This window comes from Spermophilus citellus (assembly GCF_964194105.1).
Source record: "Spermophilus citellus genome assembly, chromosome: 3".
In the NCBI taxonomy this organism is placed as follows: Eukaryota; Metazoa; Chordata; class Mammalia; order Rodentia; family Sciuridae; genus Spermophilus; species Spermophilus citellus.
In genome coordinates this window covers 112,325,881-112,341,123 of record NC_138184.1, presented here as the reverse complement: position 1 = coordinate 112,341,123, position 15,243 = coordinate 112,325,881, and the positions used below count along the sequence as shown (strand labels likewise).

At 41.3% G+C, this 15,243-nt stretch overlaps 1 long non-coding RNA gene across 1 annotated transcript in view; it reads left to right on the top strand.

The window, feature by feature from the left end:
- The first annotated feature begins 696 nt into the window (after positions 1-696).
- The window catches only part of LOC308645366, a 46,004-nt gene continuing 31,457 nt past the window's right edge, over positions 697-15,243 (top strand). Inside the window, exons 1-2 of the long non-coding RNA XR_014021184.1 lie at positions 697-877; positions 13,014-13,141. This is a non-coding gene — a long non-coding RNA (uncharacterized lncRNA). The remainder of the gene's footprint in view (positions 878-13,013; positions 13,142-15,243) is intronic.

The following is a 15,243-nucleotide window of genomic DNA, read 5'->3' as shown; positions in this document are numbered from 1 at the left end:
GGGGAAGGTTTTTATAGCCCTTCTGCTGTTATGCCTAAATCTAATCGGGTCTCTGGGTTTGCAAGCTGCCTTGTTGGCACAAGGTTGGTTAAGTATTCAGCCTTGAGCGGGGGCTTGAGCTTTTGGACTTGATGGAAACAGGTGATAAAGAACCTGAAAGAGGGGTGTTGAGTGGCCAGGTCATCCTGCAGCTAACACTTGTTTAGCATGCCCTGCATACAACTTAGTTTAGCCTGTCCTGCACATAACATTCCTCCCTTTTTTTTTCTAAGTGACATGGGGGTGGCATAAAATCATCCGGCTACTTCCTGCTTAATGTTGGGGCAGTGTAGAACCTATGAGGGAAAATGGAGGAATTTCTGGGGGACAGGTCTGGGAACACCAGGGCAGCTAGAAATAACACCCAGATGCTATAGACTGTTATTTCAGCAGGGGCAAAGTCCACACAATTCCTTGAAGCCATAAGTCATCAATGGTATCAAACCAGTCCTGGGTGGAGGAGATCCTTGGTATCAGCCACTGGACCTGTTGTAGGGATTCTAGGAAGTATTGAAAGTGTTGTCTTCCCGTGGCTTCACCAGCACCTGAAGAGGATCAGTGAGCAAAAATAGCATGAGGATTAAAGCAAAGGTCAGTTTTTGGCAGGAGTTCCACGCTGCAGGACTAGCAGAGAAGAGGCCATGAGGAGGCTTAAAAGGGCATAAAGGCTCAAAAATTCAGGGTGGCAGACTAAGAATTTCTCTGGGTTCCTTGTCTCTTGCTGTCTGATTGGCCGTAGTTTTTGCATTGTCAGCATCGGGTGCAAGCTCCTTGAGAGGAGATGGAGTCATCTAGGTTGTGAAGCAGTTGGCAGTCCCTGAAAAGAAACTGGTTAAAGGTATGGTTAGAAATTGTGTTCATCTGTTTTGGGAGGAACTATATTATGCATGGGAGGAAAGTGCAGAAGAGTATTATGCCTATAAGAGAGACTAAGAAGGGCTTGACAAAAGGATTTGAAAAGAATTCCAGAAAAGAAGTTTGGGTAGTAGTTTTAGTCAGTTGGGTTGGAAAGTCAGTGAGTTTGTTAACATTCTGTTCTACTAGGCCTGATTCATTCACATAATAGCAGCACTCTTCCCTTAGAAATAGGCAAGTACCTCCCTTTTCAGCTGTCAATAAGTCTAATGCTCCTTGGTTTTAGAGAACCACCTGAGCCAGAGGTGACCTGTCTCTGGAGGGAGGAGAGTGACTCTGCTGTAGCATTGAGAGCTGCTTGAAGCATTTTGTGAAGGTCATCTTCAGTCCAGATAGAGTGCCCTGTATCTCCACCTGATACTCCAACTGCTACAGTTGCAGTTACAGAGATTCCTATCAGAATAGGCAGGAAGGCTGCATGCTTACTGTGTGGAGAAGTAGAGTGAGACAAAAAGTGTTCAAATTCTGTGGTGCTATATAAAGTAAGTTGAGGGGTTACTTGGACAACAAAACAGGGAGTGGTTATATTGTCAGGGATGTAGGTCATTAAGGTTCCATTACACCAAAGAAAGTCTCCAGGATTTGTGTATTTGTTTGTAGAAGCAATCCTGTAATGCCACCATCTGTCATGTTGGGTGTGTGACGAGAGGCGAATGCAGAGCCATGGGGGCAAGGAAGAGAAATTGGTGTTATCGGGTGTGGGTTCCCACAAAGGGATATTTGAGGCATTTTACTGCCAGTGGGGGAGAGATCATATGAGAATTTGAGGGGGACTGCAGCCAGGAGGGGCCTTTCCAGGGAGGCACAAGGAAAACAGTTTGGGGGATTTAGGGTGAGGACTGTCGTGTTTAGAAATGCCAGTGTGTTTTGGATGATTTTGATCAAAGTATGGATCTGAGAACTAGGTTTGGAGGGGTCTGAGGAGGAGGGACCTTGGAGTTCCTCTGTCTTTTTAGTTAGGACTTTTTCAGAGTGCTCTATGTCTGAGGTAAAGATTGTTGACTTGGTCGGGGCCTGTGTTGCTATGCTCCTCCCTTTCCATAAATATTCAGAGGGTTTGGTCTGGTAGTTAGCCCAAAAGGGAGGGGGCACATGTGACTCCTGAGGCCCATCATGGGTGGGCTGGGTCATAGATTTTTAGTTCAAAATGCTATTTTCTCATCTTCTATGTGCTCTGGCCTCTTTCCAAGTCTCCTCAGGTATCAAATGGAACATATTGGTATCTAGTTTCTGGTATCTGGCATAATGATGGATTCTACATGACCAGTAAGGACAACCTTTATAAGTGTCTGGACACCATTTACAATAATCTTGGGTCTGATTGAATAGATAGCAGAGATAGGGTCCTATTCAGGCTGTTTTGTAGAATCAAGAATTTGCAAGAGAAATGGTAATAGGGGCAGTTGAGTTGAGGGGCATGTCAAAAATGGCACTTTGTTCAGTTTTTGATATGGATCTATCCTTCCATTGATCAACTACTGTGAATTTCCATATGTAGGATCTGAATGAAGGAGATATGGGAAAAGGCAGGGTAGGCTAAGAGGAGGTAAGGGAGGTAGACCCAGATCTGGAGGTTATTCATTGTTTCTTGGAGGACCTGGTGAAATGAAGTTTCAGTGGGTTAGTGGGAGAAGGGCTTCAGGCATATGCCAGTGAAGAAGAAAAGGAGGTATCCACAGACTCAGGCTCAGGAGCTGATGCAGGTTTTAACCTAGAAATGTGAATCCAGGGAGTTAGCATTGTTGGAGACTTTTGAAACCTCACAGTGGTGGGGGTATATAGGGTAACTTGTAGGGGTCCTTCCCATTTTGGTGACAAGGGAAAATCTTGGTGTTGTGGGAGAGAGAAGAATACCCAGGCTCCTTGCCTTAGGGGAAAAGAAGCATGAGTCCTCTGGGGGTCTGGGAGTAGGGTTTCTTGGTTTTACCAGAGGTGAGAGTGTATAAAGGAGAGGAGAGGGAAAGAGAGACTTTCTGGTAGAGTCCACAGAGAAGCTATGACACCAGGGGAAAAGGCAGGATGGCCATACATGACTTCAAATGGGGAGAGAAGGGTGGGTTTTCTTGGTGATACTCTAAGTCACAATAAGTCAAGGGGAAGAAGTTTGGCCCAATCTAGGTGAATTTCAAGGGTAAGTTTGGTTACAATTTCTTTTATTGTTTGGTTGGCACACTCCACCTTTCCAGATGATTGTGGATGATAGGGGATGCGCAGGTGCCATGGGCTGTTAAGAGCTTTAGCAATATGCTGTGTAATCTGAGAAATGAATTTGGGTCTGTTGTTGGACTGAAAAGATGTGGGTATTCCAAATCTGGGTATCGTCTCAGAGACAAGGATAGAGGCGACTGTGGTAACCCACTTGTTGGCAGTTGGGAAGGCTTCAACCCACCCTGAGAAAGTATCTACTAGAACTAGTAGGTATTTAAGTTTGCAAACTGGTGGCATGTTTGTAAAGTGCAGCTGCCAGTCGGCTGCTTGAATGAGGCCCTGTGCTTGATGTGTAGGGAAGGTTCCAGGTTTCAAAAGGGTTTGAGGATTTGTTCTTTTACAGATGGAACAGTTAGAAGTTAGCTGTTTCAGAAAGTGAACATCCTTGGGGCTGAGTGTGAGAAACGAGTTTGTAAAAGCTTTTAAGCTTTGGGAGTTAGTGTGAAAGATGGAATCAAGGTATGAGAGCATGAATCGGGTTTACACTGGGGATTTGGGTTGTGGGATAACTGGGGCTAGGGTACAATGGGGCAAGGGCTGCTAGTTAGGCTTCCTGATAAGCCCTTGAATTGCCTCTTGTAACAGGTGAAGAGTCATGTTGGTGTGGAAGGAGTGAGGCTCTAATGAGATCAGCACTGGTGACTGTGGAGCCCCTAGTTGTAAGAAGTCCTCTCTCTTTCCATGTGGCAGAGTGGGAGAGGATTATGTGATAAACATATTTAGAGTCTGTGTATAAATTTAGGGAATGGTCAGCCGCCAGGTAAAATGCCCTAGTGATGGCTATAAATTCAGCTTGTTGGTTGGTGGTGTGTGGAGGTAGGGATTTTGCCTTTATTGTAGAAAATTTTATGCTGAGTGAGTCAGTCAGGGAGATAACAGAGTATCCTGCATGATGATGGCCATCTAGTGTGAAGGTGCTGCCGCCGTCTGTAAACCAAGTGTAAGTGGCATCGGGCAAAGGCCCTTGATAGATATGAGTGAGTCAGAGGATAAGGTTTTCTAGTACTTCAAGGCAGTGATGGGAGGAAGGTGTTTCTGTTTGGGGAAGAGGAGTGGCTGGGTTTAGGGCTGAGCAGGCCCTAAAGGAAATGGGGGGGATCATGGAGGAATGAGACCAGAAGGAAAAGGATGTGGCAGGGAGTAAAGGTCTTTAAGCGTTTGTAAGTGAGAAGATCCTCCAGAGTGTGAAGGGAAATGATAATATTTGTGCTACCAAAGTCAGTTTATTTGTCTCCTATAGTAAAGTGTGTGCTGCAGCGAGAGCATGCAGGCATGGGGCCTGTCCCCTAACAATTGGATCTAGTAGTTTGGGAAGGTAAGCGACAGGAGCAAAGGTGGGCCCTTTATTTTGACTTAACACCCCAAGGGCTAAGCCTGTTTTTTCATGAATAAAGAAGAAAGTTTTGTTGGAAGTCTGGGAGATGTAGGGCTGGTGCTTGTAGGAGGGATTGTTGTATGGAGAGAAAATAAGATTTAGGTGATGAGGGGAGGGGCTCCTGTTTGTCTCCCTTGGCCATTTCATATACTGGTTTGGCCAGGAGTGAGAAATTGGGAATCCAGCCCCCATATATCCTGCTCGAAGGATAAGATTTTCTCCTTAGTTTTTAGGATTGGGGTAGTCACAATTTAGAGCTTTTTGATCTAAAGTGATTGCCTTGGAATCTTGGGAAAGTTGGACTCCAAGGTAGGTGACCTGGGTTTGTGATAATTGTACTTTTTGGGGAGACATCTGGTAACCCTTATCAGCCAGAAAGTTAAGAAGTGTGTTGGTGTCAGTTTTGGAAATATTGAGGGAGCGACTGCAGAGGAGTAAGCCATCTACGTATTGGAAGAGAGTCAAAAGAGGGAGGTTGAGGCTCTTTAGATTGGTGGACAATGCCTGACCAAAACGTGTAGGCAGTCACTAAAGCCTTGAGGGAGGAAAGTCCATGTTAATTGCTGAGATCATTGAGTATCTGGATCTGTCCAGGTAAAGGCAAAGAGGTCTTGGGAAGGTGGGACCAAAGGAATGTTGAAAAAAGCATCCTCTAAATCTATAACAGAAAAATAGGAAGTTGAGGCCAGAATAAGGTATAGGAGAGTATATGGTTTTGTAACTAGTGGTGGATAGGTTTGATTGCCTTGTTCATGAGGCGAAGATCCTGGATAAAACAATAAGTCCCATTGGGTTTTTTGACTGCAAGAATGGGAGTATTGTATGATGAATGTGTGGGCCTAAGAAAGCCTTTTTTGAGAAGGCTGGAAATGATGGGTTGTAGTCCCTTTTGACTGGACATAAGGAGGGGATGCTGAGGCTCATTTGGAATGTGATAGGTATTTTTAAGTGTACCTCAACTTGGGGGCATTGAGCCAGGGATGGAGTCTCTGTGTCCCAGATTAATGGTTTTACTTGATCTTGAAAATGCAGAAGGGAATGATCTGGTGTAGCCTGTAGGGCAGCCATGAGTATAATTGAGGGGATGGAGGATGGTGAAAACAGCAGAAAGGAAATCATGGCCTTAAATTTAGATAGAATATCCCTGCCTAATAGGGGAATGGGGCATTGGGGCATCACCAGGAAGGAGTGTGAGAATGGTGGCCTAAATAAGCAGGGTAGGGGTGGGGTGGTTTTGGGATATATTGTTTTTCCTCCTACCCCAACATTAGGGGACTGAGAGGGAAGTAAGGATCCCCAAAACTCCTGTAACACTGAGAATGTTGCTCCAATGTCTAATAAAAAAAGAATTTTGCAACCATCAACCGTAATTTGGACCCTGGATTCCAGCATGGTGTTTGGACTTGTTGGGACAGGAGTCAGGAGGCCCCCATCAATCATCAGTGGCCAGTCCCATGAGATTATCGGGGATAGGGCCTGGCTGAGTACCTCTTCAGGTACAGGGACAATAAAAGCCCAGTGGCCCATCATGGAACATTTTGGGCATGGTCTGGTAGGCAACCATGGATTGAGGCAGGCCCTGATCCAATGTCCTTCTTGTCCATACTGAAAGCAGGCCCTAGGGGGTTCTAAATTTGGGGGATGATCTTGCCACATAGGAGATGAGTTTTGAGAGGGCCCATGGAGGGCCTGAGCCAGCATGTGGCACTTTAGGCATTTAGCCTTCTTATCTCAGTTATGATAGACCTTAAAAGCAGTAGCAAGAATCTTGGTCTGGGGAGTGAGGGGGCCCATTCTAATATTTTAAGTTTGATCTGAATATCAGGAAAACTTTGGGCAAAGAAATAATTCATCAGTAACTGTCAGCCATCAAGGGTTTCTGGGTCCAAATTAGTGTATTGCAGGAGAGCCTTAGTAAGGTAGTCCAGAAAGCCTGGGTTCTCATGTTTATCTTGGATAATTTCCTGAAGTTTCTCAGAATTGACTGCTTTCTGGGCTGCCCTTTTTAGACCTGCTAGAATACAAGTGGTGAAATAATCTGGGTTTGTGAGGCCATTATTGGTGTTGTAATCCCAGAGGGGTCTTGTCTGAAACTGCTTGGGGCCCATTGGTATGTGCTAGATTGATTGGTCTGATGGATCTCGTCATCCATGAGTGCAAGCCTGTTCACAGACTTGTCTCCTCTCCTCAGGAAGTAAAGTATTGTAGAGGATCATATAGACATCATGGAAGGTGAGGCTATAGGCCTGTGTTAAATATTGAAATTCTTTGATACATATAACTGGGTTGGAAGTATATGAGCCTAGTCATTTTGTCAATTTGGGAAAGGTCAGCCATAGAAAAGTGGACAATGCCTTCAGTACCTGCTACCTCACACAAGGGGACAATGATTTGAGAAAGGGCAGTGGTTTGGGTTTTTGATCTAGTGATTGGAGGGGAGAAAAGAGTTTGCTAAAGTAGGAGTGACAGCAGAGAGGCTGGGGCAGAAGGTTGAAAGTGAGGACCTATTGGTGATAGGTTGGAGGTTCATCAGCAGGGTCAAAAGTAGTGGATGAGTCCGGAGAAGGAGAAGGTTGGGGATCTGTGGTTGGGGGAGTTGGTTTGCAAGCTAGAAGAATTTGTAGAGGTTTGCAAGAGGGGCAGACAGCAGGATTGGATCAGAGCAAGAAGGAAGCTTGGACATAAGCGATCTCTACCCATTTCTTCAAATGCTCACAGTAGTTGTAGAGACCCCTTAGAATGGAGGGATCCTGAGACCCAAAAGGGGGCCATCTGCTTTGGTTGTCTAAGGGATAAGTGGGCCAGGCCTGGGTGCTATATTTGATCCATTTGGGGGGTTTGATGTCTGGTGTCAAGGAGAGGGTTTTGAATTATCCAAGAGGCATTGTAAGGGAGAGTGGACCAGCAGAGAGGACGCAATACCCATGTCGCAAACATAATATAAGGGTGAGAGAAGGGGACACAAACATAGTATAGGGAAGAAGGAAGGAGACGCAAATGTAGTATAAGGGAGAGGGAGGAAACTGATTTATAGGCAAAAGGGGAGAAACCGCTAGAGCCAAAAATCAGGAGTGCCTAGTGGCAGGTTGGAGCTGCAGAGACTGAATTCTGTCAGTCAAGGTTCCCATCCTGGATGGGGCCAGAGCCATGGGAGACCTTGGACAAGGCTTTTCGGGACCCCTCCTTGAGAGAGAGACCCGGGACTCCCAGGGCCGCAAAGAGGAGAGAGAGCAAGAGCAAGGAAAAGAAAGAGGAAGGGGAGGGTAAGCATATCTCTAGTGGCTGAGTCTTAAAGTGAGAGGACTTTATGAGAGCCACCAAAACAGTGAAGTTCTGGGTGGGGTGTGATGTTTAGTTCTCTGTTTTGTGTTCCCGGACCTTACACAGATTTTTGAGGGTGACCTACAAAGCCTATGCTAGTAAACTACCAGCTGGGAAGGGGAAGAGAAATAATTTTGAACCCAAGAGTTGAATCTGCCTAAGGAAGGAGTCCCTGAGGGCCACCATGGCCTTAAAGGCTACGGTGGGGTGTTTTCCTTCCCGCAGGTGGGTGAAGAAGTTTGCTAGATGATCAATGATCAAATCCTCCTGACACCACCATTGGGTTTAGGACTCTAGGAAGGGAAAACTCACCAATCAAAGGCCGGGGGTGGATGTAGTTCTGGCAGTTGAGAATATGGGTTCAGGCCATCCCGTGAGTGGGACTTCTGAAGGAAGAGGGACCCAAAAGTGGGTTTTAACCCTCCTTCTTGGTTTTGGCACTGATGAAAGAAAAGTGGCCACAACACTTGGAGCAACTAAGAAATCTTTATTGCAGCAGTGCAAAAGAAGAGAAAGAGAGAGAGAGAGAGAGAGAGCGAGCGAGCGCCCGGCAGGGGAAGGTTTTATAGACTTTCTGCTGTGCTCCTAAATCTAATAGGGTCTTTGGATTTGCAAGATGCCTTGTTGGCACAAGGGGGTTAAGTGTTCAGCCTTGAGTTCAGCCTTCAGCAGTGGTGGAATGTGTTCATCTTTGAGCAGGGGCTTGATCATTTAGACTTAATGCAAACAGGTGATAAAGAACCAGATGGAGGGGGTTTGAGTGGCCAGGTCATCCTGCAGCTAACATTTGTTGAGCATGCCCTGCAGACAACTTAGTTCAGCCTTTCCTGCACCTAACAACTTGCATTATGGATTCTTACAACAAGCAAGAGAAACTGCTGTTGTTAATCAAGTTGAGAAGTTTGTGAGGTTAGCATTTAGTGATTAGCACATTAGTAATGTCTTTTCATGATGGCTTTTGCTCCTAAGCAACCTCAGAGTTGCTGGCATTGGGGTCAGAAAAAGTGTTCTAGTACTTGGAATTGCACCAGGGGAGCTTTACCATAGACCCACACCCCAAATTTTTTAAAATTTTTATTTGGAGACAGAACCTTGCAAATTTGCTGAGGCAGGCCTCTAACTTGTCATCCTCCTGCCTCAGCCTCCTGAGTTTCTAGGATTGCAGGCATGTGCCATTGCACCTAGCTGGATAACAAATATTTTGATAATCAAGATGCCTTGTATAAAAACATGTACAGTAATAATTATAAAGCAAATAGTGATATAACGTCCACCCAGGTAAGAAGTAGAATATTACTAGCAGTGTTGACACCACCCATGTCATTTTCCAGTTACATCCATCTTTCTCCACATAAGTAACCATTCTGCTGACTTTGGGGTAGTTTCCTTGATTATCTTTATACTTTTACCACCTATGTATGCCTTCCTAAATTTATTTTAACTTGTCACTATTTGTCTTATGTTTTTATTATGCATTCTTTTAAGTGTTGCTTCATTTTTAAAATGTTTATGAGATTCCTCAATTGGGTGTGGTTCATTTTTATTGCTATATTGAAGTCTATTTTATGAATATGCCACAAGTTACTTATTCAGTCACATATGAATGTTTTTGGAGTTTTGGACTGTTACAGTGTAGGTATAAACATTCTTTTTTATGTGTCCTGGTATATAACTACTTGTATTTTTAAAATGGATGATGAATCTAGGAGTGAAATTGCTGAGTCTATCTTCAGTAGTACTAGATGCTACCAACTGTTTCCCAAAGTGATTGTACCGATTTGCACCATCATGAAGAGTATGAGTTCCTGTGGCTCTATATCTTTACCACCACTTGCTGTTGTAGAGTTTTTATTTTTTGTCAATCCCAAGGGTATTTAATGAATGGTATCTTATTGTGTTTTTCATTTGCTTTTCTCTGGTTACTCATAACACTGAGAATCTATTGTATTTCCTCTTTTTGTGAAGTACTTTGTCGGGTCTTTTGCACTTTTTCTATAAGATCATGTATATTTTATTCTCATTAATTTACAGGTGATTTCCATGAATTTTTTTATGTCTTTGTTGTTTTATATGGGTTTCAAATATCTTCTAATTTGTGTTTTTTTTTAAAAAAAAGATTGTTCCTTGAATGAAGATTTTAATATGCTAAAATTTATCAATACTTTCTGTGTATGATATGTGCTTTTTTTGATCTTATTCCATTTAGTGTCAATTTTTGTTTAGTGGAAGTGGAGGTCCATTTCATTTTTCCCTCCATACAGATAACCAGTTGCTCTAGCAGCATTTATTGAAAAGAACACCTTTGGCTAGGTGTGGTCGTGCTCATGTGTAATCCCAGGCTTTCAAGGCTGAGGCAGAATATTTGTAAGTTCAAGGTGATCCAGGGCAATTTAGTTGGATCTTGTCTCAATAAAAAGGCCTGAAAATTTAACTCAGTGGTAGAGCACCCATGTATTCAGTCCCCAGTATTGCCCCCACCAAAAAAAAAATCCCTTTATATACTGACCTGCTGTGACATCTGTGATATATCAAGTATTAGTGAATATGTTTCTTGGCTCTTCTTTTCTGTACTGTTGTAGTATATTTTTGTGTGAACAAGATGTTTTCCCAGTTGCTATAGCTTTTAATAACTGTAGAGCAAATCCTTCTACTTTGTTCTTCTACCAGAGTGTCTCAGTCAGCCTTATTCTTTACATTTTTATAGGATAGAACTATAAAACATTTTTTTCAGGAAATTTTGGGGCTATTTTTTTAAATATTGTATTGAATTTATAAACCAATATAGGGCAAATTAATACCACTACAATAAGAAGTCTTCTGATCCATTTCTTTATGTTTCATTGCTTCACAATAATATAATTTTTCCTGAAAGATCCTTTACCTTGTGAAGTTTATTTTTGATACTTTATAATTTTATAGTGTTATAAAATATTTTTAATTTGTTTTCTAACTATGTATAGTAATTTGATTAGATTTTATATTGATATTTATATTAAACTATCTGCTAAATTCTCTTACACATTCTAATAATTGTAGTATTATTCTACACATGTGATCATAGTATCTGTGGACACCGGCAGTTTTTGTTTCTTTTCAATCATAATACCTTTTATTTGTTTCATCAACCTATAAAAAAGACAGTGGATTCTCAAACCTGCTTTTGCATCTAATTTTTTAAAACCTCATGTCATGCAATCTTTGCAAACTCCAGTTTACAATTGCACAAGAAAGCAAGTAGAAAGATGATAGCTTAGAATTATTAAGAAAATAGCTTAGATCTTAAAACCCTTTCAATCAAATAAGGAAAACGAAGGATGAACATTTATTGAACACCTTTAATACAAAACTCTATGCTATGTGCTTTACATATACTTCTTTGCTTCTTGAAAGAGATGTTATTAGTATTTCTGTTTCACAGTTGACTGAGGGAAGTTAAAGAAGCACACAGCTAATAAGTGGCCAAGCTAATATACAGGTCTCTCCCACATGTTTCTGCTGACCTTGAACAAATTACTCAATTTTTCTGTTTTCCATCTGTAAAGTGGGAGTATTTGCTCTTCAGGGGCTCTAGGACAGTGAAATAATGAATATTAAAGCTTCTGAAAAACTCAAAGGCTCAGTCAACCCTAACATCTGGTATTTTCTCCTAATCATTCCTGTGGGTGATATTATATGCCCAGAGGCAGAATAGCAAAATGGTTTAAGAGCACATGTTCTAGAACTCAGTTGTTTGAATGCTGTTCCTGGCCATGTCATTTATGGACTGGATGATCACTTTGATCTCTTTGAGGGTGGTTTTTGTTAGAGTTAAAATTTTTCTAGTTGTACCTTACTCATAAGATAGAGTCCTCAAATCCATGGCAGAAGCTCAGAGAGTGGTTTTGACTTGTAGAGCCTGGCTTTTACTCCTAGGTTATACCCATACTTCTAAGGAAGTAGTTCTTCTGAGACTTCAGCTGATAACTTAGGGCATTTAGCAAGGCCTCTACACCTTGACAAGGCTTGATCCCTACCTCTATATCCCTAGCAATGTGAAACTGTTGATATCCTTGCTCAGCTCTTTAGCAATCATCTGCTGATTTCCACTTGGTTTCTGGGAGTCTTACTCTGCTTGTGCACAGCTTAGGATTTTGGCAATACCTAAAGGGAAAATCACACTAGAATTTTGGGCTAATTCTTTGTAATTCCTTCAACCCTTTATTTTTATTTTTTCCCTTCTATCCCTTGATGTCCCGGTCTTGTTGGCAGGCCAAAATCCCACCTCTTCATTCTTTATCTTTCTCACCTTTTGGTCCTTCCATTCTTTTGGAACCATCTCCAGAAAGGTTTCTAAACCAATCACCCCACTGCAATTTTTCTTGTCAGATCATGAATACCTTTCCATTGCTAACTCCAATGATCAGTTCTTAGTTCTTTTCTTACTTGATCTTTTAGCAATATTTGACCTGGTTAATCACTACTTCTTCCTACAGAATTTTTCTTCCCTTGTCTTCTAGGGTGCTGTATGCTCCAGGTTTTTCTTCTCAACTAAAACTCCTGTTTCTATTCCTTTGCTAGAGACTCACTCCCTCATTTCCTTCAGGACTTTGCTCAGATATCACTTCAAGAAAACCTTCTCTAATCACCTTGTGATTTAAGATTCCAACCCCATTCTTATCTCACATGATATGTATTTTATTTATTTATTTACATATTGCTTAGTTTTCCCATTAGAAGTAGTAGGCTCCGTGGAAGGAAGGGATTCCCCCACTCTTTGTGCACTGCTATATTCTGGTGCCTAGAGCTGTGCGTGGCACATTTAAACATACAGTAAATATTGGGTGAGTGAGCAAATGCAAGAACAACTTATCCCCTGAAAATTCATTCATTCATCGGGTATTTATTGAGTATGACCTGCGCTTCAGGTTCTGTGCTAATATGTAGTGTTATTGTAAACTCCTCTGCACCTGAAGATGCCATAGTGAAATCCAGTATAGATGGAGAGGCATGTAACTGAATGAAGTAATATTCAAAGTAATTTAAGATTGTCCTTCAGAATTCTAAGCAAATTTATTATTTATAACTTTTTTGTAAACTATGAAGTCTGCATACTTCATATGGAATCCCGCAAAATATTGACACACATTTTGTGGGTTTTTTTGTATCTTACTTATAGAAAACTATTGAGGAGAAAAAGGTTATATCTGGATATATTTACGCCCAAGAAGAGCTACAAAGGGTATCAGCACTGAAGAGTGAAGTTGATGAAGTGAAAGGACAATCTCGGATGACACGTCTGAAATGGTGATTACACTTTCTTTTGGTTTCTTTATTATCTTCTACTGCTGGAAAACAGATGTTTTTGTGTTTGTTTTATTCTCAGTGAAATGTTCAAATTTTCTTCTCTGCACAGTAGGTTTTATGTTCTTTCATCTGTTCTATTAGTCTCTCTCTCTCTCTCTCTTTTTCTTTGGAGTAGGAGGTGCAAGGGTACTGAGATTTGAATCTTAGGGCTGTTTTACCACTGAGTCACATTCTCAGGCCTTTATAATTTTTTTTTAAGAGAGAGTGAGAGAGGAGAGAGAGAGAGAGAGAGAATTTTTAATATTTATTCTTTAGTTCTCGGCGGACACAACATCTTTGTTGGTATGTGGTGCTGAGGATCGAACCCGGGCCGCACGCATGCCAGGCGAGCGCGCTACCGCTTGAGCCACATCCCCAGCCCGAGGCCTTTATAATTTTTATTTTGACACAGGGTCTTGCTATGCTCTGAGTCTGGCCTTGAATTTGTTGGCCTCCTGCCTCACCTCCTGAGTCTCTGGGATCACAGGCATGTGCCACGGTGCCAGCTTTATTTTTGTCAATTGCTTTTCAGTTTTTTATTTTAATAAGGATGTTCAACCTATAATAGCTTATGCATATTGTGACTTTTTAGATACATGTATCTAACATTAAAGAAATTTTTACCAGAAAATAAGTTTTCCAAAATCATACACCCTGGCCTAATGAAATTATTTCCTTTTCATGTATGTCCTTGGTATTTCTGTATATTCAGGGCTGCTGTTCAGCCAGAATGCACCCACACATTTTCATCAGGAATTATAATATTGAACTCTTTTCTTGTTGGTAAATAGCTGCTGCCCCAAACTCTCAGAGTAAATTAGTCTACATTGGACATTCCCCTAGAACACTCTGGATTTTACCAAAATCTACCTCCAAAAAATAAAAACTAGCATTTACTACAGCAGCAGCCTCCAGGACTCTGTTTGTCACTATAACTGGTATCCATTCTAATTGGTTATCAGTTATGCTATTCAGATTATTAAGTATTTTTAATATCACTCCATTCATATTTACATATCTTTTATATAACTTATAAAACCATATATATTTAAATAGCACAATATGATTGTAGTCTATATATGCAACTTTGGAATATATATTATTTATTCAATATTAAGGTATCATATTGTTTTTAAAAACAAAGATTTTTTTTCCAATAAAGTCAGGTACAGATAAAGTGGGAGACCATCTTCCTAACTGCTTAGTGTTCTTCCAGAGGTCATATGCAATGTTGAACACCTCATAAACCAGGAAGTTTCCATGAACTCCCAACCTTATTTACTCAGTCATAAAATGGGGATAAAAGTACTTATTTAGTGGGTTACTGAAAGAATGTACTGGGTCAGGGCTGGGGTTGTGGCTCAGGGGTAGAGCACTCGCCTAACATGTGTGAGGCTATGGGTTCATGTAAAAATACATAAATAAAATGAAGTGTTTTTTTTAAAAAAAAAAAAAAAAGAATGAACTGAGTCAAAATAGCAAGTGCCCTACATATGAAGATCATCCTGCAAATGGTGACTTTCCTGATCCTGGATCCTTCTATCAACACTTTCAACCCATTCTTGTTAATTTCACCCTAAATTCCTAGAATTTGAATTACTGTGACACAGGATTTTTAAAATTTAACCTGAGGGTCAAACCCAGGGCCCTGCACATGCGAGGCAAGTGCTCTACCACTGAGCCACAACTCCTAAGCCAATGTGGTGAAGTTTTGGGCCTATTTTTTCTTCTATTAGGTGAAGGGTCTCTGTTCTAGTGTGTTAAGTTCTTGATCCATTTTGAGTTGAGTTTCTCAAAGGGTAAGAAATAGGGGTTTAATTTCATTTTGTTACATATAGATTTCCAGTTTTCCCAGCACCATTTGTCACACCACAAATGAAGAGGCTATCATTTCTCCAATGTATGTTTTTGGTGACTTTGTCTAATATGAGATAACTGTATATGTGAGTTTGTCTGTGTGCCTTCTATTCTATACCATTGATATACATGTCTGTATTGGTGCCAATACATGCTGTTTTTGTTACTATCACTCTGTAGGAAAATTTAAAGTTCATTTATTTCCA